We start from the raw sequence: 27691 nt of genomic DNA, 5'->3' as shown, positions 1-27691 counted from the left end.
AAGAGTGCATGAAGGCACCGGAAACACATTGGGAACAAATGACCGGTCGCTCAGTCACCCAGTCTCGAACCAGGGACCTTGCGCATGTTAGGCGAACGTGAGAGCCGCTACACTACGGAAACCTGCAGGGACCGCTGCTGGTGTCTCGCTTGCGTTTCGGGCTGAGAAAGGGACGCGTCACTTTAGGCAGGGGGCGCTGGAGAGAGGAACAAAGGGTGTGATGAAACAAAATGCCGAAACCCAGGATCGAACCAGGGACCTTTAGATCTTCAGTCTAACGCTCTCCCAACTGAGCTATTTCGGCGGTGCGCAGAGCCCGTAGCCACCTGCTCCAGCCTTCCTGTGTTGCGGCATGAGCGCACCAAGAGGAGCGGGAGAGTGTTGCAGGAACGTCACTCAGAAGGAAAGCCACCCAGGTGCGCCCTCTGAGCTCTGTCCAGCGCATCTTCCTCGCATGGACTCCTGCCTGTGACGGGCAGGAAACAATTAGCAAGAAAGGAACGACACCCCATGGGTGTCTCATGACCACACCTTAGGTTGTGACACGTGCAGGTGTGAGGGGTTGCCGGGCTACTTTGGAGCAGAGCTCGGGCGGAGGGGGGGCGGGAAAGCAGACAAAGAGGTGACACCTCAAGGTCTGCACGATCACAGCTCTCCGCCGCCCCAGGCTTCCGCTCGATAAGCTACTGGACACACCCGCCCCTCCTCACACAGACCATGGAAAAGCCCCCGAGTGGGAGGGCTCTCTCTTCCTCCCAGAAGCTCTTGGACACGACGCACAGACATAGCGCGGGGAGCTGCCGCCTGCAAACACGGCTCCAGGCAGGACTCCACTCCGCAGGAGCCGCAGAGCAGGGGAGATGGGGGCAGCTTAGCTCCTGTGCAGAGACCTGAGCTGTTGTTGCTGCGGACGCTGTCTTTTCTGCACTCGGGGTAGGAGTGAATGTTGAGTTGCCCTTAGAAATGAAGCAGAGCACTTCAACGGCACGGGTGTGTGTGTGTGCGTGCGCCTTGGTGATTCTGGGAGACAGATCGAACCTGGGCTAAAAGAGAGGGGACTTAGCCCTCTTCCATTTGCTAGTTCAAAGTTGTACAACCCATTTGTATCTGCTAGGCGGCGCAGTCGTCGTCCACAAAGAAGACTTTGAAAAGCGTCAAAGGCAAGTCATTCCGAGTTGGTCGTTTGTGTTTTCCGTTCAGACGCGAAATGCTGAAATGATCTCTCGGCTCCTCGGTTGTCATTTCTGCTCCGTAAAGGAATCACAGCACACGTCGCCTTCCAGCACGGTGGGTCGGGACACGATGCCGGGGGTTGGAGAGAGCGATGTCTTCCTCGTTAGTATAGGACCTGTCACGCGGACCTGTCACCTGTCCCCACCTGTCACGCGGAAGACCGGGGTACATCAGGACGCGCATTGAAGTGAAAGCAGGATGCGCTGTGACATGCACTGTGCAGATCCCGCCACACTAAGAGGTGAGTGGGTCTGTTCGATCACAGTGCTAGGCGAATCCCCAATCCCCTTTTGTGCGTGGCGACAAAAGAAGTCTGTTTCCGCCCGGTTTCGAACCAGGGACCTTTCGCGTGTGAGGCAAACGTGATAACCACTACACTACGGAAACGGTGGTAAGAAGTGCCCAGCGGCCCAGCACTGAGCTTCGTCAATGCGATTCAGCTGCTTCCAGTGCCTTTATTGGAGTGCGCTGATGGACCGTGCTCTCTCTCCAGAGACCAGCACGCCTGTCATGGACGGAGCAGGAAAGGCGGCGCCACATTCTTCAGCCCTCTCCACGCAATCGACGAAATCGGGCTACTGAAGTGGAGAAAATCGCCTCTCCAGAAAGTGCAAATATCATCTTGTATAAAACTTATTGCCGAAAGTCAGCCCTGTCTACCAGAGTAACCCTCCCACCTCCTGCAGCGATGATCAGCTCGTCTCACACGCGAGAAGTTTCGGCTGGAAACAAGCGCCCCCTCTTCTCGCACGTTTTGCACGTTCGAGTAGTTTTAATGCGGCTCCTTCGTACACGGTGCTGATCTTTTGGAAAGCAGGATTCAAAACTGACACGCATCAGCAGTGCACCGTCACAAGCCACACAGCACAGCCTGGCACCGAGCCAGAGAGCGCGGATTGGATAGCAACAGCCTGCAACTGTTTCTTTGTGCCCGCAGGAGATCTGAATCCCCAGAAATTGGATGAGTATTCAACTTCACTGCATTACAGCTCGAGAATTCAATTGTTATCCAAACCAGTTGATATCAATTTAATTCCTAAGAGTTATGTACTTGTTTTGAGTATCTAATGTAGAAGTTGTAACCAAGTTCACTTTACGAAACGGTCTTAATGAATGATATAAAGAACGTATGTCCTCTTGATATGTGTAACACTTTGTAACTGATTGAATATATATCTTTTGTATTCTGATAACCCTCTCGATCTGTTAGGTTTACATGCATATTCTATGTATTAATAAATGTATCCTCGTGTATTAGCACCTGTGTGTGTGCATTGTTTGAGTTATGTCGCATGGTTGGACTCTAAAGCCATCAAAAGAATCAACTTTGTGATTTACTGCTACAATTAATAATTGTCTCAGTAAATGCCCAAACCCTACAGAACTGGTGCCTTCAGAGAGCCACTACAGTTACATATTTGGCGTCCCTGAACGGCCGGTTTTTCTTACACTACAGAACCAATTTTAAAAACAATTGCGGCACACTACGATTCACACTGACTCAAAAGTGATCACGGCAGATGTTGTTCCCTGCATAATGCTGAAGGGACCAAAGAGCATTGCTGTTGGGAACACAAAATGAGGCTTTTTTATGCCTTGATGTTAAGCTGACAAAGACTATCTTGAAACACCTAGTTCAGTCTCTCGACAGACTGCCAAGCAAAGCTTTTACCCATTGACGTCGCAATAGAAGGAAGGTCTTAACCCACCAACACTTAGCAGCGGCAAGATTCAAACCTAACCCAGTGAAGAAAATGGAGCACAAACCCAGCACTTAGACCACCCAGCCACACTCCTTACACCTTACTCTTTTGGAGAACGTCGGGTGGGTTCAGCTCTTGTTGTGCGACGCGTGGAAATGACTGCATCTTCGTTTTCCGAGATGTTTCCTATCACATCTTTGTCAGCTCTGAATATAGTGCTTCTTTGGAGCAGGCTTCAGACCTTTTATTTTATTTATAAAGGAGGGCCATTCAGAAACATGTAATTCCTGTTTTAGAAATGCTTTGGGCGGTGTGTTTTATATAATGCACAAACAGTATTCTGATTGTATACTGTAGACCTGTGTAGAAATCATACTGGACGTGACTGGGATTCTGAAATGTTTCTTGAAAAGGTATTCAGGGCTGCTTGAATCTATAATAAAAAAGTGACCCGAAACTTCCTACCTTCCAATCACTGATGTCGCTCTCCCTAAACCTGTTACTGATGTTTTGCTGATGTGCAATGTGCCTTTACTCCTGTATTAAAAACGACCTCTGTTGTTGGGCGGAGTTGAAGGAGAACTAACTTCGCAGAAAAAGTACGTAACGATAAAATATTTCTGCGCGTGAAACACATCAATCGTTCAGCATTTCTAAAATGTTTAATTGAATTGACAAAGAAATCCTCTCCTTAAACTTCGAAAAGGATAATCTGTTAAGCCAGCAGGCGTAACACTGCAGTTGCCCGTTTCTCACAGGTGTTTGAAGTTGTGGATAACATTTAGCAGGTTTGGCACCATGGCTTAGCTGGTTAAGCCGCCTCACTAAAAACCGGGAGACCCTGGGTGTGAATCCCAGTGGTATCTATTCGTAGACAACAGGCCACTCATTGTCAATATTTATGGAGCTTAATTTAAAGACAACGGGAGAAGCATGAGTTACAGCTTTCTATAGCTGTTTTATATAGCGATGTATTAGTGTTGATCAAGTCAAATAAAGGACTTCTTAAGAGTCCACAGTTGAAAATGAACAAGCAGCCACAAGAAAGAAATTAGCACTGGACTGTGATCACATTACTCCTGTCCTGGACTCCTTGCACTGGCTTCCTGTCAACTTCAAAATCCTCATGCTCACCTATAAGGCTCTCCATGGCTTGACACCACAGTACCTGTCTGGGTTATCGCCCTACTCCCCACCTCACAACCTTGCTCTTCTAATTCTGGTCTCCTATCTGTCCCCCAGTCCATCTACACTCTATGGGTGACAGGGCCTTCTCCTGTTTTGCACCAAAGCTCTGGATCTTTATTCCCAAGGATATCAGAGAGTCACCTTCTCTAAACTCCTTCAAATCCAGACTCAAAACCCTCTTCTTTAGAAGAGCCTTTAATGAACTATTCTTTACCCCTCTGTTCCTACTGTATTTAATACCACCATCTATTGCCTCCTCTAACTGTGTATTCTCATCCTGCTTATCTTGTGTATTTTTTAACTTTATTGGTTTCATTCTGTAAAGCACTTTGAAAAGCCACCTTTAAAGGCACTATATAATGTATAGATTATTATTATTAATAATAATAATGAACAGCGCATTTAACACTGAGCACATGCGGTCCAAAAGGATTGCAAAGGTTGGGAATTAGCCTTTCACTCGTGTTGTTGAAGACCGTATCCTGGCTTTGTTGCAGGAAATGTCTGGATGCCATCACCGGATCAAGGAGAGGATCAGGGTTTTGGGAAGTCTTTTTGATGCCTGACACTGTGTGTTTCCTGGTTGTAACGGGTGTCATTCTGGACCTAAACAACAGAGAACACCGTTGAAAAAGCTGAACTGCCTAGCGGACACTTTGTCGCCTTCTTCTGACCTGTATTTAATGCGATTCTCTGAAAACTTGGCACGTTATATCTGTGCTACCTTTATGGAGGGCACACTCATAAGAATCATAGATTCGATCACAAGCATCTAAAAATGAGCCTGAGAAAATGACATCACGCTATGAGGCTGAATGGCACAAATTCTCCTGTTACTTCTGCAGCAAATGTGTGTTTTTTGCTTCTTAACACTGAGATAGTTGGAGATATTTGGCAGCAGTGGGATTCCAACTCACACCCCCAAAGAGACTAGAGCTTTAATCCACCTCTAAATTAAAAACTAGGTGACTTGTAATGGCTGGTAGGAGAGGAAAGGTATAAATGCTTCTTTTTTGGACAAAGTCTTTATCTTTTTTTTCACCAGTTGTTTTGATCAAATTATTGTAACGTAGTACCATATTAAGGTATAATATGTACATGAACGTCATGTCTGAGTCGATGATGGCAGCTGAGTATCGCTGGAGGACAGTTCATCATGAGTGGGTAAGCCTGCATAATGAAGGAGAAGAGATCGGCCTCTCTGACGCAGTGTCCAGTGACACTAACCTTCTGTCCTACTGTTCTCTGCTAATGTAGATGGTGAATGTTTATTTAGGTGAATGTAAGGTTTCATTCTTGTAAAATATTTCCGAGCACTTTTTTTGTTGCTGAAAATTAATCCTGTGCATTTGAATGAATTCCGATATTGTCACCTAATTCCATACATTGTTTCATCAAACTAGAACATTTAGAGGAGGTCAATTGCATTTATGAATTGCATAGTGATAGTATTTCTTTCCATTTAAATACTTCAGTCAAAAATGTAGAGAAGGTGCTCCTGTTTTCACCATTATAAGAACTGTGATGCACCAGTAATATTTACTCTCATAAAAGTATTGTAATTGTATTGTTCTGTTCTGTAACAATCTTGAGTGACACAAACCTTCTGTTTTACTGCACTACACTTCTCCAGAGGCCAGTTCAGCACACAAGGATCCTCAGTCAAACAAACACTGCAGTCGCTTGATAAACGCTATTTCTCATCCTTTCTCTTAGTGTCAGTGCTACTATTGTATGCAAAGGAGGCGACTTGACAATGAAATCTTAAAGAGAGTCTTCATGAAGGTGTGTGTCGGCAAGCTCTCCACCTGGCAATTGACTGGGCTTGTGAAGAAATCAATCTCATTCAACAACCATACAAATTGCACAGCTTAAGGCACATGAAGCGAAATCTGTGAGCTGATTGACACAAAACAATGTCACTTCACATTATCTGCAAAGTTGTTTTGCTTGTCTGACCACCTCTTCCTACTTTACAGTGAGCACATATATTTCAGTTTCTTTCCCCCATGTGGAGATGTATCCACTGCCAAAACTGCTGTCTGATTATTTAAATTATCTGTAAAACTGTTACATGACTTCATCTAATTGTAAATTTATAAGACGGTCTGTGAGACATTTGTGAGAGTAGCTGAATCCCAGGGCTGGTATGGAATCACACAGACAGGTCTTCTGTGTGATCTGAGTCCCACTGCTCAGAGCTACAGACTGGTCAAATGGTCACTATTGTAGACACGACCATCGGACCATCGGCTACAAATAATCAATATACCGATCATAGTGTCACTACTGGTGTTTATTACATAAATACTGTATATAAATAATAAGATAATTCCACACTCATAAAACATTTATAAACATTTTGGGAGGCTGACATACAGTAAAGAAAGTAATACTGAAGGGCTGGAAGTCCTGGAAAGCGTTAATAGATCCTTCTTGCTTTCGACCTGGAACAGAGCCCACAACTGCCAGATCAGTGACCCCTGAGCCCAGTTCACAGAGAGGAGAATCAGGAGCTCTTCTATGTCTCTAAGAGGGCTGGGAGGAAAGATAAAAGGGGGAAATGTCTGATATTGTTCATGTAGCAGCACTGATTGTCTGAATATCTTCTGGTTCTGGATTGTGAGGATAGAGAGCAGTACGGAGTTGAGATCCTGTCTGAGTGTGAGTCTGAGCTGTGAATCTGACTGAGAAGAGAATAATGATTTTTTATTCTGCCTGAGAATTTTCCTGAGAATTTTTTTCTTTTCCAAGTGGTGTTACATCCCCTTCAGATACTCTGCACAGACTGCCAGAGAGAAGAGGAGAGAGAGATGGACAGATAAGAGCACACACAGCAAGAGACACCGACATCTTGATTTACTTTGAAGCAAGTGTTAATTTCTTTTCTGGAACAAGTTGTTTCTGAACTTCAAGAAATTCATACAACTTCTGAAAGATAAAATACAAATCTTGCTTCTCAGGACAGAAGAAATGCTTCCAAAAAATGCCAGTGATTTTTTTCTCCTTTTAACGAAAAGTGGAGAAAAACAACAGCAGTGCAACTCTGTCGGCTTGATTTAGCTTAATACAAGTATTCACTTCCTTTTCTGTAGATTACAGCCTGCGAAAGATGAAATGAAGTTCTTGGTTACTCTTGGTCAGTGCAGAAGAAATACTGCCAGCTGGCAGGAAAATGACAGTATTTTATTTTCTTTAACTACAAACATGTGAGTTGTGAAAAGCAACGGGAATGTGTCCCTGTGCAGCTGTTAAACAAAGGGCTGGTGGGTCAAACGTACTCAGGGACGTGCTTCAGATTGTGATGATGTAAACAAAATCTCTGCTAAAAATTGAAGGGATTTCTTCGCAAACCCTCTTGAATGTGGCAGGAAATCTTCGTGTTTTACTCGTGTGCAACTACAACAAGTAAACAAATAAGTACCTAAGTCAATGTCCAAGAAAACCATCTTCACGTGTGGAATTTTTCTTTAACTGGCTGTTGGGAGAATTCATTTATACACCAGTTGTATCCTTAGCAAAAATATTTTAAAATTAGAACACAGATTTGTTGGAGAACTTGACAATCCTTGACAATCATTATTAAATGAGCATTATACAAATGTGCGTTGATATTTTTAATATGTACCTTAATTGTAATATATATATATACATAATTGCTTTGATATGGATGTTCATTTGAAGGAATTGAGGAAACTATGAAGGATCGCAGAACAACCAAAGATACATTTGGGCATCTGCTATTGGTAAAGATGAAAGAGTACCTTAAGTGTGAAGCTTTCATACACACGAGAGAAAAAAACAGTTTTAATGCACTTCATTAAACTGATGGTATGCTTATCAATCGTGCATAAAGTGTACATAGCAGAGGATGGTTTCGATCCATCGACCTCTGGGTTATGGGCCCAGCACGCTTCCGCTGCACCACTCTGCTGACAGCTGTTATAATGTGATTCAACACAACTGCTCTATCTTTGCTTTCTAAAAGTGCGCCCGAGATGAAAAGTCTAAACGGTAAACGCAGACGTCACTTTGAGCACTTGGTCTTTTATAGCACAAATCATCACCTGCTGCTCTACATGGGCGTGTCTTCAATATCGTTGAGAACCAAACCTTCTGCTTTCCGAGGCAACTGATTCTTTCGTCGTTAATTCCCAAATCTTCAATGAGAATCAGTGAAACGAAAATCAAACACATGTACACACTCGCGTCCTAACCTGAAAGAAAAATCTACACCCACTTTATAATACTGAAAATGATTCAGGAAGTACAGCAAAGTTCTAAAACCAGCGAATGCATCTGCATACAGTACATAAAATGTCAATTTTTCAAAAGTAAAATCTTCAGCTTTGAAAGATTACCATCCATATATTTTCGTTTTTCTCTTTTTTTACATAACATGCTTTCGAGAAACAAACTGTCTTTTAATTAAGGTTTCATTAGAAAATGTGTATCTTGGTTTGCCAAGTTAAAATCGGCACATCCCAGTGGGCAAAAGATGTAGAATATACGACTATTAAACGCATACCAGACGTGTAACTGTGCTCCGTAACTGGTCTAGAATGAAATTCTAATATACGTATATCGTTATACGTCAATTAGACATCTATGATTATATGTTTATTATACATAAATGGTTGTAGTTCTATTATACGGATAAATTTAGAAGACTACTATACATATATAGTTAAAGGTCTATTATACATCAAAGAAAGATTTTATAGGTGTAGAAACTAGTAAATAAAGCCAATGATTTATTTTAGAAATTTATTCTTAAAATATACAATTATTCACACCTGAAAAATATGTAGTTCAAATTATACATTATATACAATATTGTAATCAACAAATGTCTAACCATCATAAAAAAACACAACTAGTAAACTTCAGTTACAAATTCTAGTAACATGGCAATATATATAGTAATGACAAACACAAACTAATTACATGAACACGCTAATATTTAACTCAAAACCACATTTCGAAACTTCTTTATTTCCACGAAAATATTATTAATGTAGCACAAACGCTACTTTCTAATAAAGACAGAAAGAAACTGTTTGTTTTGTGTCTCATGGTGATCCTCCTCTCGATACTAATGACATGTTTAATATGATCCCTCGAGAAAAAAAAGGAGTCAATTTCCGCCTGGAATGATTGATGCCCCATCAAACATTTTGTAATATCCCTGGAAGTTTATACAGTAGAATCCTGGTTCGTGGCTTAAATTCAAGGTAAACAAGACTAAGGAAACGAGTTGGAAACTTGATGTCGAAGTGGGATTTAAATCACCCGGAACATTTCACTACATTGGGCAGTATGTGCTAGGGAGCATTGCTTGACATCCCTTCGGTAGCTCAGTTGGTAGAGCGGAGGACTGTAGTGGAGTCATTAGGGAATCCTAAGGTCGCTGGTTCGATTCCGGCTCGAAGGAAGGTGCTTTTTGTGTACTTTAATCAAAGAGTTAAAAAAGCGAATCTGTTTCATTCAGACATTTATCAAAAGTTCAATAAACGACGAAGTAGAGGTTCCTGTTCCGAATTCAGCCCACGTCTGATTGTCTTGTTTTGGCCAAGATCCGATCTTTGAATTAAGGGACTACTCTGTCTGCTTTGTAATTCAAAAATACATACAAATGTCACGTTTTTTTGTAGATATAAAGGTGTTCTCTGTTTTCAAAGGATAGGTACTTAATTGGCATAATGATTTGGTATTGATTTTGTATCGTTGTATTATGAAGTTTGTGCTTTCTGTGTTTTTATCGTATTGTGAACTTATTTTTTAAACAAATGCTTACAAAGGCAAACAGGGCACACATCTGTTTATACCAGTGGTGAATTGTACATTTGTACAAGCTACTGTGCACTTCTGGGAGTATAACAGGTTCGATATAAAGTGGCAAAAATATAAAAGGGGAATATACCCCAGACTGCGTATAAGCTCTCGTTGTGACTGTTGTTTTATTTTTAGATAAAAATGGCGTACTGTGCACGAAATGTTGCAGAAACACAATTTGATATTTTAATAATTATTATTTTAATAATTTGATCAAATTGAGGCCCAGGATCCAAATCTTCAGTTCTGATTTTTTTAAGTGATATCTTTCCTTCCTGTCGTGGAAGTCACACGATGTGAGCAATTGTTTTTTTTACGTTGCGATCCAAAGATCCTCAGGCGCACTGTAACCAAACCAGGATGGATTCTGCTCGGAGCCGGACTGAGCTCATTCTCACTCCCTGTGCTAAAAACAGAATTAGCTCTTCCCCGAACATCGTCTACAGCTGCTGGATGGTGCTCTGCGTCTTACTGCTCTGGCAATTACTTTGACGAAAGACAGATCACTTGTGCGCTTTTAACCTTCTCGCAGCTACAGCTATAGCCCTGAAAAAAGCATTAGCTTTATCAGTTTTTACATTAATCTATTTTGAATCAAAGTTTGATATTTTTTTATTGCATTTTACATTACAATTATAATAATAATAATTATTACTATTATTACGCACACTTATATAGCGCTGTTCTGGATACTCCACTCAATGCGCTTTACAGGTAATGGGGACTCCCCTCCACCACCACCATTCTCCTGAATGATCACAGAGAGTCAGGACCTCGGTTTTACGTCTCAGCCGAAGGACGGCACCTGTTTACAGTTTAGTGTCCCCTTCATTGCATTGGGGTATTAGGACCCGCATGGACCGCAGGGTGTGCGTCAAGCGACAGAAACCAGACGTGTGTCGGGCTCGGCTGCGAGCAGGACAATGACATCACAGGGACAAAGTAGAGGAAATCAAAAGGGTTCTATAAAAGACCTGTGTAAGCTGTTGGTTTGCAGTCTGGACTCTAAATCCTCCGATCCGATTTTAAATCTCTCTAATACCTGAGCTGCGGCTTCTTCCGAGTATTTATTCGTATACTTATTATGTGTAAGTGTATAGATGAAACCTTTCATATATTGTTCAGTTTAAATCAAAATGCTTTACTAATACAAGAGAGAAGTATAGTATGAAGGATGTGACAAATCTATGATTTCTTGGAACAAAACAGTTTTTATTTGCATTCGAAATGAAGCGGAATTTTAGCGGGACACACAAACCCTTTGTCCTTTTTAGAGTTTTTAGAGTGAACAGACATAAATGTAGAAAACGTGTTTTTTAGCACTACAATAGCAGGGTCAGTGGCATAATGAATAACGCGTCAGGCCTCGCGTCAGAAAATTATAAGTTGGACTGCCGTCTGGCTTGTTGCGTTTATACCACTTACGTTGTTTTATATAAATGAACTCCACCTGAAAGCTATAGAAAACACTTTGGGTAAGTTGTCTGCAGCCTCATGCGAATTTCGACAACTTACCCAAAACACTGTACTGTCTGGAGATCAGCTCCAGCTCTGAACTCAATTGCAATGAAAAACCATGCGTAACAAAACTGGAGCTGGAACTTGTGTTCAGTTCGGTGATGAGGGATCAGAACTGTCCTTGTTGTAATTAGCACGAACTGCACAGGCTCTGAATCAGACCATGTCAATTAGTCTGATCAATGTAGGACACGTTAATGTAGAATTATTAAAAGGTTTATTAGTTAGTTAGTTCAGGTTTACCCACCTGAACTAATGTAGAATTATTACTTGGTCTGTCTCTTGTTTGTATATAAATGAATGTCTCTGACAACTTAATGTTAGTTTTACGATGTAGGTCAGGCGTTGACATATGCACGAGTATACTAAATGTCTCACTCCTGATTCAACTCATGTTCTATAGGAGATTGGCGATTCCTCCTGTTTCTCATACAACCATATCAGAACAGAAGCCCATTTCACCCAGCTCTGATTCAAGATCGACTTGCATCTTTATCCCTTTTTTGTTCGTGATCATTATTTTCTTTAGTTATGATCAATATTGAACTTTTTCTAAGTGAAATGACAATAATCAAACATGCAGGCAGATTTTTGAAAAGTATTCGGAATTGACAGGGTGCCCCTTTGGAACAATCGTCAGAAATTGTGAGAAAATGAAAGTTATGTAAGCTCTCACACAAAGCATTGAAGATTGGAATCTGAGTGTAAAAAAGTTACCCGTCTCCCAATGATAGGCAGGGATACACACCATGACTCGAATAGACTCAGCGAACTTTAACACCTATGATAATATGAGTGCTTTGCACGTGTCGAATTTCAAGAAGGAACTACTACAACAGTTGTGGACATAATTCAATACCACCGGCAAAGTCCAATGCCGGCAACATCTGAGAAAATAATGTTCACTCATGGAATTTGGTCTTTGAATGGCTGGCGGGAAAATTCATTTATACTCCTGTTGCACCCTCAGCTAAAACATGTTAAAATAACAACGCAGATTTGTTGCAGAACCTGACAAGAATTATTGGGTTAGCACTGTATGTATTCTTGTATATTTACTTTAATTTTAATATAAATGTAAACATGCATGCTGTATAAGCTATTGTAATTTTAAAATATGTTAGCTGAGGATGCGAAGGGGGCTATTATACCTTGTGAAACACGCAAGGAACTGTAAAAAAGGCTGTTATTTGAATAAAATTGGCGATCACAAGAAAACCACAATTTATGTGGTATTATCATCAATATCCTTCAAAATCTACGTTCAAATGAAGGATTTGAAGAAACTATGAAAAAAGCAACAGTAATAGCAGAGGATTTTGATTTTTGCTCTTCAAGTCAGCAGATCACCGTAGAGTTACACCCCTACAAACAGCACAAAGGATGAATCCCACCACCTTCATTATTGCTGTGTTTGTGCCAGTGAAAGTAGCGTTTGTGTTATTGAAAGCATCTCGGAAGATGAAGGTGCAGTCACTTCCACGTCATGATATCATTAGATCTGACGACAAGAGCTGAAGCCCCCCCTAGTCCAAGCCAGCAATGTGAAGATGGGTATGGAGGAAGGTAGCGTGGCTGAGTGGTCTAAGGTACTGGATTTAGGCTCCAGTCTCTCTGGGGGCGTGGGTTTGAATCCCACTGCTGCCAAATATTAATGTTTTAAGACCTGCAATACAATCAGTAAAAGCGCTTTTTGTTAGGCTGCGGGAGGTGTTTAGAGATAGACTTTCTAAAAGACAGGCTTAACATCAAGGCAGAAAAAATATTTTTTCTCAATAGAAATTCTCTTTGGCACGTTCAGCTTTATGTAGGGAACAACGTCTGCCGAGATCACTTTTGAGGCAGTGCACATGATAGTGTACCGGCAAGTACATTTAATATTGGCTGTGGTGGTGAGCTGCTTTTGTCTGTGAAACTTTTAATTCTTCACGCCGAATCGTTGGCAGGGGTAAAGCTTATTAAATCTTTGAACATAGCGCTCCATCAGAAATACTTTGTTCGTGATCAAAAGAGATCAGAGGATTAACTTCATGGATTCACATAGCATACCTTACAGGAAAGATTTAAAAGGGGAATTGATTGTGCTTCCTGATGTTGTTCCTGTCGTTTCTTTGGATACAAAGGTGAATGTTCGTGACGTTCTGCTAGAGTATCCACTGGGTGGGCTTTATCAATCAGCTCGGAGAGGTCATCAGTGCTCTGTCTCTGGAAAATAATCAGCACTGTCGTTTTTCCCTGTGCTGTCTTTTAAAACATATAAGATCACGAGTTTACAGATTTCTCCAAATAACAACTATACATTTTAACCCAGCGGTTAGCATTCCTTCAATCCAATAGTTTTACTCCGGGTAAAAAGCAGCGAAATATATAGAGAGATTATATTCAAATATTTCAACGTTCTTATTGGATTACCTGTATGGAGATATCGCTCAGAATTCCTAATATGATTTTGAGTTCAGTTTTGCTTTACTACTTTCAGAGTCTTTTATTGACCTTGCTGAAGCAGAGAAGTGACATAATCACAAATGCGACTTACCTGTGCTGCTGTTTTTGGTTAATAATGATTATTGCAAGGAAAAAAAACAGCTCCTTGCATTAAGAGCAAGAGCAACCAACACGCTCGCTTGTTGAGTTGGGTTTTTTTTCCGTGGTGCTCTTCCTCAGATGTAAAGTTATTTGGCGAGCAAGGACCTCTGAGAAGGAGCCTGAATCCATCAAGAACTCAGAAATTCTAATATCGCACTACTGTCTTGTGTACAGAGATCTGCTTCTTCCTTTTTGAGTGTTTTGGTGTTTAAGAGCACGCTTCCTACCTCGAATGTTAGTTTCAGGAGATGTGCTACCGGATAAATGATTATCTTGAAAAGGTTTTGGGATGCACTGGCCGGGATTAAATCCCGGCTCAATTATTTGGAAGTCACCTGTACTACCAACACACTTCTAAGAAGCACCCGCACATTTTCGCAACCCTCTCTCTCACCTACAAAGTTATGAAGACACAGACGACCAATGAAAACTAATTTGATTCACCCAAGGCTTCACTCTTCTGTTGTGATGTTGTTTTAATTAGTGTTAGCTGTGATGAGGTATTGTTTCTGTCTCTTAAAGTTTAAGAGTCTGCTCCTTTCTTCCTGGTATAGAAAAAAACATGTTCCATCTTTGTTTACAAACACCACTGTAAATTATTTGTCCATCTCTAAAGCCTGTGTGTATTGACAAGGCAATTCAAAAGCACATATTAAATAAGAACACGATCCTTCTTGTTACCATTCCCGTGGTTGGAGCGTTGTTTCGCCCTTTAACGTTCTTCTACAATATTTACAGACAGGGCTTTATCACTGGAGTTGTGTGCATCGGTCCATGAACATCAACTGTACTGCTGTTTTTCTATGCGTAATTTAATCGCAAGCACTTAAAAGATGCAAAAAGATTTCAAGGAAAACATAATTGAAAGACAGTCGAGTAAGGAGGTAGAAAAACGCTCTCCCCCATTGAAGAATCAACCACCGTCGCCCATGTGACTGGATATAAAAATAAATTAATCATTTCAATTATTCATGAAGGGTGGATTGTGGTCAGTGAACATATGCACATCTTTAAGTCAGTTCCACCATCTGTGCCATAGGGGATGTAGTTCAATGGTTTTCATGTATGAAGTTCGGAGTTCAATCCCTGGCATCACCAGATGTCTTACATTATTGTGCTCACATCGCAATCTTCTGTTGAGTGAGAACTCTTTGCTCGTGTTCATAGAGAGACAGGTTTACACATTTAAACTCAGTCACACACGAAGTGCTACAGTGTTGCTCTGCTGTTTTAAATGTACCTCCAAAGCATTTTGTTCTGTTAACTACCAAATGATTTGAACTAATTTTACATCATATTCAGGAAATCCAGAGAAGGTCATCAGACTTTTAGTGGCTGTTGAAGAAAACACCTGTTGAATCTCACCAGGGATTTCTTGAGAGATCATTCAGCAAGCGAGTTAACAGGGGTTAACGTAGAGAGTGGCGGAGGTGGGATGTCAGGGCTTGACGTCACTGCTTTATTCAAAGAGTGGAGGGGTGGGTGTCAGGGCTATATGACAGTGCTTTCCGCAGAGAGTGGTGGGGGTGGGATGTCAGGGCCATATGACACTGCTTTACACAGAGAATGGAGGAGGTGGGATGTCAGGGCCTGAAAACACAGCTTAACGCAGAGAGTGGAGGGGTGGTGTCAGGGCCATACGACACTTCTTTACACAGAGAGTGGTGGGGGTGGGATGTCAGGGCCATATGACACTGCTTTATACAGAGAGTGGCGGGGGTGGGATGTCAGGGCCTGAAGATACTGCTTTACGCAGAGAGTGGCGGAGGTGGGATGTCAGGGCCTGACAACACAGCTTAACGCAGAGAGTGGAGGGGTGGGCGTCAGGGCCATACGACACTTCTTTATGCAGAGAGTGGTGGGGGTGGGATGTCATGGTTATACGACAGTGCTTTCCATTGAGAGTGGTGGGGGTGGGATGTTATGGCCATAAGACACTGCTTTATGCAGAGAGTTGAGGGATTGATGTCAGGGCCATACGACAGTGCTCCACTCAGGCCTCTGCTTGAATTTGTACTCCTCCTCTCTCCCTACCTCTACCTCTATGATATTTGCACTTTCTGGAGAGGCGATTTTCTCCACTTCAGTAGCCCGATTGCGTGGAGAGGGCTGTAGAATGTGGCACCGCCTTTCCTGCTCCGTCCATGACAGGCGTGCTGGTCTCTGGAGAGAGAGCACGGTCCATCAGCGCACTCCAATAAAGGCACTGGAGGCAGCTGAAACGCATTGGCGAAGCTCAGCACTGGGCCGCTGGGCACATCTTACCACCATTTCCGTAGTGTAGTGGTTATCATGTTTGCCTCACACGCAAAAGGCCCTCGGTTCGAAACCGGGTGGAAACAGACTGGCTTCCTTTGTCGCATACAAATGGGTTGTACAACTTTAAACTAGCAAATGGAAGAGGGCTGAAGTAAGAGACAAGATGTAAATAGGGTTAACTTAAGTCAGTTCTGCCTGAAAATTAAGCAACAGGGGTTTATGGCAGGAAAGGGGGTTAACTGATAAGGATTCCAGATGCGAGGGGGCATAATCTTAAACTGACCATTTGGCCAGGGTCTCTTAACTGGCCAAATACCACGACCCCCCCCCTTACCATAACACCGAATGACGTCTGAAGCAGCAAGGAAGGACTATATAACCTAAAAGTTTGTACCGGCACATCGAACAATACTTCGGTTTTGTTGTTTCTTGTGGGAAACAAGACTTCGGCTTTATTGTTCCTTGTGTCCGTCATGGCAGTGAACAGGTCCTGGTTACAGGATCTCTAAAAAAGGAAATAAAGACTGAAATCAGATCCGACCCACCATGCTGCCACGGTGACGGTGCACTGCCCAGTGAAAGTGGCAGCCTGTCCCTGGACTGTGGGAAACTGGAGCACCTGGAGGAAACCCCCACAGACCAGGGAGAGAACATGCAAACTCCACACAGACAGCACCCACACCCCAGGTCCAGCACTGTGAAGCATGCCCGACGATGCGGAAGGGCTTTTACAAATGAGTGTGTAACTCACACTGGTGCCCAGGATGGCCTGCTACCGGAACGCAACCTAATTTTCTTAATGCAGTTTGTTCGAAGCGGTTTGCAGGAGCTGGAGGTGAGGACTGAGCTGGGGTCCAGTGTGCGAGAGTGACTACTGATGTCGTGTGTGTGTGTGTGTGTGTGTGTGTGTGTGTGTGTGTGTGTGTGTGTGTCTGGATCATTGTGAGCGCCGTCAGGTTTGTGTATTTGTTTAAACAAGAGGACGTGTCTGTGCGGGTCTGACTCTGTGTGAGGGTGCAGCTCTAACTGTTCGCGCGCGGGCGTGTCTATCTCTCTACAATGCATGAGGGGCTAAATCTGCCTCTGAGAAACTGACTTTTCAGAAGAAAAATCTATGAAATGGCACGGCCTGGCCCTCTTCTCTTGCTCCCGACGTATAACACACTGGGGGATGAAGCTGGTGTCTTCAGCTGTAACCCTAGCTATTTATGCAAACAGCTCTTTTATGAAAAGCAGCTCTAGGCCTAGACAAGAGGAACAGATAAAACAAATCTTAGATTTATGGCTTATTCAAAGCAGACTGAGCGCTGCTATACTGTATGTAGGAGCCAGAGATGAAGAATGAGCTATTTAAGGAAATCAGGAGTGTGAGAGAGGGAGTGTGTGTTTTTCCTCCCAATAGAGAAGGCTTGTGGTTCTTTCTGCTTTTCTGCACAGGCTACCAACGTAAGTACGTGTTGGGTTCTTGGTTTGAATGCTCGAGTTGTCAGGCTGGCGTTTTTTGTTCCTATTGGAGCCCATAATTGTGAACAAGGCGCTTGAGGACGTCTCTGTGCAGGTGTGCGTTTGTAATGACGTGTGTGCGCATCTCTGTAGCGGATGTTTCAGTAAAAAAACGCATTTAAAACATTCAACCTTTTCATGTTCCTAATATTCTTTCATTCTTCACAATAATAACTAAGGTTGCTGCTGGAAGAGGTGTTAGTGGGGCCAGCAGGGGGAACTCTCACCCTGTGGCCCATGTGGGTCCTAATGCCCCAGTATAGTGACGGGGACACTGGAAAAACTGTAAACAGGTGCCGTCCTTCAGATGAGATGTAAAACCGAGGTCCTGACTCTCTGTGGTCATTAAAAATCCCGGGGTGTTTCTCGAAAAGAGTAGGGGTTTTACCCCAGTGTCCTGGCCAAATTTCCCATTGACCCTTACCAATCATGGCCTCCTAATAACCCCCATTTATGAATTGGCTTCATTACTCTGCTCTCCTCCCCACTCATAGCTGGTGTGTGGGGAGCGTTCTGGTGCACTATGGCTGCCGTCCCATCATCCAGGTGGATGCTGCACATTTGTGGTGGTGGAGGGGAGTCCCCATGTCCTGCAAAGCGCTTTGAGTGGAGTGTCCAGAAAAGCACTATATAAGTGTAAGCAATTATTATTCATTATAATGTAATAAGTCCATTATTTCTCACCCCTCCATTGCAAGGCATACACAACACAAACACCAGGAACAATTATCTCAGAAGTGAATTGCAAATGTATTGAGTTGTGATGCAACTGTAACTTGAACCTAACATGACTGTGGCGTGCATTTTTGAAATTGCATTTTCACAGCTGAAATACAAAATGAAGCTGATCGCAGTCCAAACTCAAGGTATTGTTGTAAAACTAAATATTCAACATGTTTCTACCTGTCCCTTTTCAGCTCACTCAGAAGTCCACAGCCTGCAGCCTGGTGCCTCTCTGTCTCCCCCCTCCACACTGCTGGTCCAGTGGAGGTGCTGTTTGATCCTGCATGATCTGTCCGGAATCGTATAGTCTTACTGAGCAGCGCAGGGCTCCCTGGCCCCAGTTACGAACAGTGAGTGTCAGTGCAGAACAGCTCTCTGACACTCCGCTCCCTCACTCCAGCTGATCAGGGCAACTACACAGTGAGGGACCTTAATGGAAGCAGTATCAGCACTGTGATCGTCACTGTGGGTGGTGAGCAAGTCTACAGTAGGATCACTAGAGGGCTCTATATTCTTGACAGAGTGTGTTCTTATATCATCCTCTGTCCTGATTGTCTTTCAGCTCACAGAGACAATGTCACCCTGCAGCCTGAAGCCTCTCTGTCTGTCCCTCTGTTCACTGGAGAGCCAGTGGAGGTGCTGTTTGATCCTGCAGGAGGTGGAAACTGGACCTCAGTGTGTTCTGTCCAGAACAGCACAGCCAGTTGTGTCCCCCAGTACAGTTTTTTTTATTTTTGATGATTAGCCATATGTTGATTACAATATTGTACATAATGTATAATTTGAACTCGATATTTTTCAGGAGTGAATGATTGTATATTTTCAGAATAAATTTCGAAACCAAATTATTGTCCCTCGATCTCTGTCTCTCTCTCGTCCTGCTGTCTGTCTGTCCCTGCCTCTCTGTCTCTCTCTCTTTCAGCCCCGTCTGTCAGTCTGTCTGTCCTTCTCTCTCCTTCCTCTCTCTCTCTCCTTCCGCTCTCTCTCTCGGTTTGTTTGTCCCTCAATCTCAATCTTTCTCTTTGCCTGCTGTCTTTCTGTGCCTTCATCTTTGTGTCTCTCTCTCCTTCCTTTCTGTCTGTCTCTCTGTCTGTCCTGCGTTGTCCCAGCTGGGCCTGTCTCCCCGGCTCTCTGCCTTCAGCTCTGTTCGCCGATGTCCCACCAGCCCGTCTCTCTCTCAGCCTGTCTCTTGACTTGCAGGAGGAAGAGGAGGTGGAGACAGCTCCTCCGGCAGGAGAGAGGAAGAAGGTCAGTGCTGGTCCCACCCTGCCTCCTGTCCTGTCTGTGGTGGAGTTTCGCCATCTTGTCTGTCTTGTCAGCCCTGTCTGTCACTGTCTCTCTCCTCCTCCTCTCTGTGCTGTGGTGTCCAGTCAGTGTGTCTCTCTCCTCCTCCTCTCTGTCCTGTGGTGTCTAGGCAGTGTGTCTCTCTCCTCCTCCTCTTCTCTGTCCTATGGTGTACAGTGGGTCAGTATTAGTGGGCTACACCCAGGCTCACTCACTGCGAGTGTGATCTCAGCAGAGTCTCTGTACTCTTGGGACACTTGACTCACCTGTCTCTCTCTTTCTCTCCCTGTGCTGTCCCTCTCCTGCCCCCTCTCTCCCTACTCGGACTCCAGCTGGAGGAGGTCCAATCACCACCTCCTGTGAGACAGAAGAAAAAGAAGGTGGGTAATGCTCTGATTCTCTCTTTACTCCTGTCCAGTGTCCAGTCAGTGTGTGTGTATGAATCCCTCTCTCTCTCAGTGCAGTGTTCATGTACTGGAGTGTCCAGTCAGTGTGTGTGTATGAACCCCTCTCTCTCTCAGTGCAGTGTTCATGTCCTGGAGTGTCCAGTCCGACTCTTAACGTGACTCTCCTGTCTCTGCTTCAGAAGTGCTGGTGCGTCTTTTTAAAGTCCCTGAGCTGCATGTCGGTGGAGACAGATGATAAGGACGAGCCGATGGAGGCGGCGGAGACCGTGTGTCAGGAGAGGAAGAGCGAGGGAGAGGAGGAGCAGGCTGCCGGGAAGGACAAGAAGAAGAAGAGGAGGTGCAGGTGAGCAGACAGGGGGACGCCGCCCGGTCGTGTCTGTGATTCAAGAAGGAGTCTCCTCTTGCTGTTTGATGTCATGGTGATGTCCGTGTCTGTGTCCCTCACACCTGCAATAACAATATTCTTTCCAGGTTCCTTTCCTGGTTCTGTGCCAGCTAAGATCGGAGTCGCCTTCCCCACCAAGGACTGGACTGGACTGGACTGGACTGGAGCTGAGGGACACCAGACTGGACTGGACTGGAGCCAAGGGACCCCAGACTGTGCTGGACCGAAGCTGAGGGACCCCAGACTGCACTGGACCGGAGCTGAGAGACACCAGACTGGACTGGACTGGAGCTGAGGGACCCCAGACTGTGCTGGACCGAAGCTGAGGGACCCCAGTCTGTGCTGGACCAAAGCTGAGGGACCCCAGTCTGTGCTGGGCCAAAGCTGAGGGACCCCAGTCTGTGCTGGACCGAAGCTGAGGGACTCCAGACTGTGCTGGACCAAAGCTGAGGGGCCCCAGACTGGACTGGACTGGAGCTGAGGGGCCCCAGGCTGTGCTGGACCGAAGCTGAGGGACCCCAGTCTGGACCGAAGCTGAGAGACCCCAGTCTGTGCTGGACCGAAGCTGAGGGACCCCAGTCTGGACTGCACTGGAGCTGAGGGACCCCAGTCTGGACCGAAGCTGAGGGACCCCAGTCTGTGCTGGGCCGAAGCTGAGGGACACCAGTCTGGACCGAAGCTGAGGGACCCCAGTCTGTGCTGGACCGAAGCTGAGGGACCCCAGACTGGGCTGCACTGGAGCTGAGGGACACCAGACTGGACTGGACTGCACTGGAGCTGAGGGGCCCCATACTGGACTGGACCAGAGCTGAGGGGCCCCAGACTGGACTGGACCGGAGCTGAGGGACCCCAGATCCCAGTCTGGACTGAAGCTGAGGGACCCCAGTCTGGACTGAAGCTGAGGGACCCCAGACCCCAGTCTGGACTGAAGCTGAGGGACCCCAGACTGGACTGTGGAAAACTTTCACATTATCTCCACCTGAGTCCTCAGATCGTCTGCATGACCTTGTATTATTAAGTATTATTTTAAGGTCCTGTGATGATCGTAAGATGGGGGGGGGGGGGGGGGGTGTCCCTTGACATTAATCTGTATTGTAATTTTTGTTCTTTTGTTAAGCATCATTGAAATGTTTTTTAAAAAAAGCTTTTGTTTTTTTCCCTCCCCCCCCCGAAACGAACGAACAGAGTCTGTCTTTCTCTTTCATCCCGGAGAGTTTGTGGTTGATGGATTGAGGCCGAGAGCCCTCGTTGTCGGCGTGCCACCAGTTAGCGGGGCTAAAGCAGGGGGGGCATCGTGTCCAATACTCCTTGAAACGAGACAGATTTCAAGCCACCTCCGTCTGAAGAGAAGGAAGTTGACCACGAACTCCAGGGTGTCCTAGGAAGCTCTTTAGCCATCGTTTGCCCAGCAGCCATCTCACCCTGCAGCTCCCAGCTAGCAGCCCCCTCCCCACTGGAGCCCAGCAGGTAGAAGCCTGGTCAGTACCTGGAGGGGAGACTCCTGGGAAAAACTGAGGTTGCTGCTGGGAGAGGTGTTAGTAGGGCCAGCAGGGGGCGCTCACCCTGCAGTCTGTGTGGGTCCTGATGCCCCAGTATAGTGACGGGGACACTGGACTGTAAACAAGCGCTGTCCTTCGGATGAGACGTCAAACCGAGGTCCTGACTCTCTGTGCTCATTAACAATCCCGGGGTGTTTCTGGAGAGGAGTAGGGGTGTTACCCCAGTGTCCTGGCCTGATTCCCCCCCTGGTCTTGACCCATCATGGCCTCCTTATCACCCCCCCTCTCTGAACTGGCTCCATCCCTCTGCTCTCCTCCCCACTGAGAGCTGCTGTGTGCTGAGCGGACTGGAGCATCATCCACGTGGGGGCTGCACACTGGGGGGGCTGGAGGGGATCCCCCTGACCTGGGAAGAGCTCTGAGTGGAGAGTCCAGACGGATTAATTATTATTATTATTATTCGTGCTGCACTGGGCTTCAGTCCTGGTAGTGAGAGGGGGATCTGTGATCAGTACAGATACTTATGACTGTATAATAATACACGATAGAAATGGAAAACAGGGTAGCGCTGTAGTCTCTTCGAAACGTTTTGAACTGCCAGAAGAAGTTTTCACAACCCGGACTCGTGAAGGTACAGGTCTTCTCCCTTCGTCCGGAGTAAGGTGAGAGGTTATCCCCTCGGGGCGCAGTATCCCCGATGCACCCCCCCACCACCACCCAAAATGACACACACTTCTGTGACGATTGGGAGACCCCGGTTCGATCAGCCCCTGCGGTGTAGGAAACGACCCGCTGGAGAGAACACGCAGACTCCACACAGAAGGGTCACCTCGGCATTTATTCCAACAGCAAAACACCAGAGAGAAACGGGTCTCCGAAAGATGAGCGCACACCGGGAAAAACACTACGGGGTCATTACAAATGGGAATAGGAGTTCTTTTTTTCTTTTCCGGACGTCAGTTGTATCGTGTCCTGGTGATTTCTCCTGTTTCGAACGGAGTTCAATGTCACGTTTCTACTTTATTAGAGAGAGGCACTGAACTTTGGGGAACGTGACATCCACCCAGTATTACTAGTAGGTTGATAAATATAAATGTTCTTTTTCCCCCCGTATGATACCTCGCGAAATATAACGATGGCCAACTCCTTAAGTCGAAATTTAAACCCTTCTCACGCTACAAGACAGTCCGTCAACATCGCCACGGCCCGAAGCGCGACCTTCGGTATGACGTTGGCGGAAGGGGGTAGGGTAAGTACGTCACAGCCGGGGGAAGCCCCTATCACGTGAGAGGGGTGCTGCGGGCGACGAGCCCCCGGGGGCGAAGAGAAGTTGATTTGCGTGGGGTGTGGAAACACTACACGACCGGGCAAGCGAGCCGTTTTTTTTTTTGTTTTGTTTTTTCAGAACATCAGAACAACCGCAGAGATGACCATCGATCCACTCCGGACGTTTCCTTTTTTGTCCTTTTTGGCCTCCAAAATAAAAAAAAAAACTGGGATCCATCGTGGCGTTGCCAAATTAAAACGTCAACCACTTTTCGGGCTTTCGTGCTGTCCATGATGAAACCGTCATGGTTGTGTAAGGATACGTTACGTCACAGACCGGCGGCGCTCGGACGTGAGGAGTGTCGTTACGTTTTTGAAACGGGCACGTCAGACAAGATCTCTGACAAGATCTCTGAAAAACCCAAACCTGTAAGATTCAATTTCAATTCAGTTTTTTTTATATAGCTCCTTTCACAACAAGAATGCCCCAAGGCCCCGAACAAAGGAGTTGTTCCACACCCCCGCCACTCTCTGTGTACAGTAGAGCCCCCTGTACTGACTGGAGGAGCTCACCCAGCTGTGTCTGGAGAGAAGCCGGGGTATCGGCTTCAACCACAGGGCTGGGCGGCTTGTTCCCCACCCCCATCCCCTTCTGTGTACAGAAGAGCCTCCTGTCCTGACTCCAGTAGGAAATGTCACCTGGAGGCAACACACCGGCTTCTTTTAACAGATCACCTCGGGAATCGGGAACAACGGAGCTGTGTGCGGCCGTCTGTACGGAGGGGTTCAGCGCGGGGGGGCTCCGGGCTCGGGTCTGGACCCGGGGGGGGGGGGGGGGGGGGGGGGGCTGTCTGTGTGGAGTCTGCATGTTCTCCCTGTGTTCTTCGGGTCCAAAGACAGGCTTTTGGGCTAATTGGCTTCTGGGAAAACTGGCCCTGGTGTGTGTGTGTCCTATGATGGAGTGCTGTCCTGTCCAGGGTGTGTGAGTGAATGTGTGTTTGTCATGTGATGGACTGGTTCCTGTCCAGGGTGTGTGAGTGTGTGTGTCTGAGTGTCCTGTGAGGGACTGGTGTCCTATCCAGGTTGTGTGTGTGTGTCCTGTGAGGGACTGGTGTCCTGTTCAGGGTGTGTGAGTGTGTGTGTGTATCCTGTGAGTGACTGGTGTCCTGTCCAGGGTGTGTGAGTGTGTGTGTCCTGTGATGGACTGGTGTCCTATCTAGGGTGTGTGTATGTCCTGTGATGGACTGGTGTCCTGTCCAGGGTGTGTGAGTGAGTGTGTGTGTGTCCTGTGATGGACTGGTGTCCTGTCCAGGGTGTGTGAGTGTGTGTGTCTGTGTGTCCTGTGATGGACAGATGGTACCAAGCCTGGACACCCATGAGACACTGGCTTCCTCAGAAGACTCTCACGGAGGGCACACTGTCCCTAACCCGGGTCCAGAAGAAACTACAGTGATCTATAATTCCTGCGCCTCGGAAGGGTTTATGACGTCTATGTCCGGCGCCCGCGCCCGTGGACTGGCGGTTTGGCGTCGCGCTCCGCAGCTCGAGCTTCGGTGCGAGGCAGGGCGGGAGGGAGCCGATGTGGCCTCGGCGCCATCTTTGCTGGTGAGTCAATTGTGACCGTTGCGGTACAACAAACCATCAATCAAGCTTTTCCCACCCCGTCCAGTATTTCTGTCGCGGCCCACGTCCCTCACAATCGACAAACTATAAAAAAAACAGTAGCCCTTCGCAACATTACACGCCATTTTTTTTATTTTAAACGTCCGCTAGATACGCAGGTGGCTCGATACCTGTCTTATCCTCGCCGGCGTCTTTATACCGGCAAGTGAATTTTATTTGGGGTCCCTCAGAATTGTGACAGAAATGTCAGTGAACCACAATAAAAAACGAAACTTTTTTTTAAAGGCGGTGAATGGATTTTTTGAGTAACCGTGTAGCGACTAACGTAAGGAAAAAAAAGTTGTCTTTCCCTACGAAGACGTTTTGGTACAGGACTTTCTTTAAATATCAGTTGTGCATAGCGTTTTACAAAAAGTTGATGATGATCTTGGAGATAATTGCAAAGGAAAATTGAGATAACTACTAAAACATTACGTGTGAAACGACAGGACAGAACTTTGAACCCACAAAGAAACAAAGGTATGAAATATTGCCTCGTCATGGGGGGTTGATAATTGTAGTAAGTGTTCCTAATTTTCGTAAAGAAATGTATATTATGGGAGTCACACGTGAGATTTAGTGTATATACGTTTCATATTGTGCATATATACGGGGTTAAAAAGTGGAATGAGAATGATTATAAACTCGTGTGTCCTATAATCAGATAATTTTTGAACAAGCTTTGATTAGACAGGTGAAAAACAACATCAGATCCTTTATTTTAATATATTCTCACGTCTGAATATCAGCTTCTCCCCTCTGGCCAACATTTCAGGGCTCCCAGGTGTAGATCCCAAATTGAAACAAATATTAATTTGTTACCCAGTTAAACAGTTAATAGAAGTGAGTGACCAGGGTAAATAAAGGTGGGTCAGTGTAAACTGTTTATTCTGGACCAGACTTCGTCATGTGTGATATGTCATGACTTCTTATATTAAGTTTTATCTTTATATTTAGTTCTACATGTGTAATAGATGCGATGTGTGTCCATAAAAAGGTTTCTCCAGGGGAAAATCAAGTTCGTTTTAAAACCGTGTTTCCTTTTTAGGGTAGGTTTGCATTCCAAGTGTGGGGTTTTTGCCTTTTTGTATTTTTGCTGAGACAAGTTGCCTTTCTTATACGCGGAGGGATCTGCTCGTGAGATGTCCGCTTGGTCCATTTCTGAGCTCAGTATAAGGTGTAGAAAGCATGACTGTCATCATAACCCGCATCTCACCCAGGTGTGGAATAATGTTGTGACTATTGCTTCAGCAATAACATGCTGATTGCATGTTTCTAGATGGGAATAACAGAGATCTCAACTACTGAGGGGCCTTATTAATAAAGTCTCCACAGCCGAAGCGCTGTGTCTCTTTTCAGCTGGCGATAAACCTTTCCTCGATCCTTTGCGGACTTGTTAAACTGTTCATGATCAGAATAAAAAACGCTCACGCTAATACACAAGCACCCGTGTCTCGCCAAAGCTGACAAATAAACAGACGGACAAGCCGCACTGCACGTGTGAACAGGGGAATGAGCGAGCGAGCGGGGATAGGGCGCCTCCTGCGCTTAAAAGCTTACAGCACCTGGTATTCCCAGGCGGTCTCCCATCCAAGTACTAACCAGGCCCATCCCTGTTTAGCTTCCGAGATCAGACGAGATCAGGCGTGCTCAAGGGGGTGTGGGCGTAACCGAGAGCAAGGCTCGCTGGCACCCTTCTTATTGAGAGGACAGCTCCGTCACCTCTTTTACGACGCTGCTTTTTTCCCTTGCGTTTTTCTCTTCTTCCCACGTTCTCTCTCTTCACTGCCTTCGTCCCCGCTCTATTTCACTTCAGTCTTTCACTCTTGCTTCCTTCCAATGATAACGGAGCTGCGGGAGAAAGGGCGCTATAGAGGATCGCTGTGGAGAGCTGCTGCTGTGCTTTGACATCTGAGCTCTGTGGAAAACGATCTCAATACAATTCTGAAAAACGCGACTCTCCGAACGCCAGCCGAACAAGTCTCCACAGCCGAAGCGCTGTGTCTCTTTTCAGCTGGCGATAAACCTTTCTTCGATCCTTTGCGGACTTGTAAAACTGTTCCTGATCAGAATAAAAAACGCTCACGCTAATACACAAGCACCCGTGTCTCGCCAAAGCTGACAAATAAACAGACGGACAAGCCGCACTGCACGTGTGAACAGGGGAATGAGCGAGCGAGCGGGGATAGGGCGCCTCCTGCGCTTAAAAGTTTACAGCACCTGGTATTCCCAGGCGGTCTCCCATCCAAGTACTAACCAGGCCCATCGCTGTTTAGCTTCCGAGATCAGACGAGATCAGGCGTGCTCAAGGGGGTGTGGCCGTAAGCGAGAGCAAGGCTCGCTGGCACCCTTCTTATTGAGAGGACAGCTCCGTCACCTCTTTTACGACGCTGCTTTTTTTCCCTTGCGTTTTTCTCTTCTTCCCACGTTCTCTCTCTTCACTGCCTTCGTCCCCGCTCTATTTCACTTCAGCCTTTCACTCTTGCTTCCTTCCAATGAGGATGGAGCTGCGGGAGAAAGGGCGCTATAGAGGATCGCTGTGGAGAGCTGCTGCTGTGCTTTGACATCTGAGCTCTGTGGAAAACGATCTCAATACAATTCTGAAAAACGCGACTCTCCGAACGCCAGCCGAACAAGTCT

General features: G+C 45.5%; 4 non-coding genes and 2 pseudogenes across 4 annotated transcripts; 2 read left to right on the top strand and 4 right to left on the bottom strand.

Moving 5' to 3' along the window:
- Window positions 1-231: 231 nt before the first annotated feature.
- trnaf-gaa (transfer RNA phenylalanine (anticodon GAA)) lies at window positions 232-304 on the bottom strand. The gene has a single exon. It is a non-coding gene; the product is annotated as a tRNA-Phe (tRNA).
- Window positions 305-1547: 1243 nt separating this feature from the next.
- On the bottom strand, window positions 1548-1620 carry trnav-cac (transfer RNA valine (anticodon CAC)). The gene has a single exon. It is a non-coding gene; the product is annotated as a tRNA-Val (tRNA).
- Window positions 1621-9470: 7850 nt separating this feature from the next.
- On the top strand, window positions 9471-9558 carry trnay-gua (transfer RNA tyrosine (anticodon GUA)). Its single transcript is given in 2 exon segments — window positions 9471-9507; window positions 9523-9558. It is a non-coding gene; the product is annotated as a tRNA-Tyr (tRNA).
- A 3484-nt stretch (window positions 9559-13042) lies between these two features.
- trnal-uag (transfer RNA leucine (anticodon UAG)) lies at window positions 13043-13124 on the top strand. The gene has a single exon. It is a non-coding gene; the product is annotated as a tRNA-Leu (tRNA).
- A 13480-nt stretch (window positions 13125-26604) lies between these two features.
- Window positions 26605-26723, bottom strand: LOC148668085 (5S ribosomal RNA; annotated as a pseudogene).
- A 536-nt stretch (window positions 26724-27259) lies between these two features.
- On the bottom strand, window positions 27260-27378 carry LOC148668084 (5S ribosomal RNA; annotated as a pseudogene).
- Between the last annotated feature and the right edge of the window lie 313 nt (window positions 27379-27691).

Source organism: Lepisosteus platostomus, chromosome 5, assembly GCF_059453375.1.
Source record: "Lepisosteus platostomus isolate fLepPlt1 chromosome 5, fLepPlt1.hap1, whole genome shotgun sequence".
Lineage (NCBI taxonomy): Eukaryota > Metazoa > Chordata > Actinopteri > Semionotiformes > Lepisosteidae > Lepisosteus > Lepisosteus platostomus.
The sequence above is the reverse complement of the archived record's forward strand: the minus strand, read 5'-3'. Positions and strand labels throughout refer to the sequence as shown.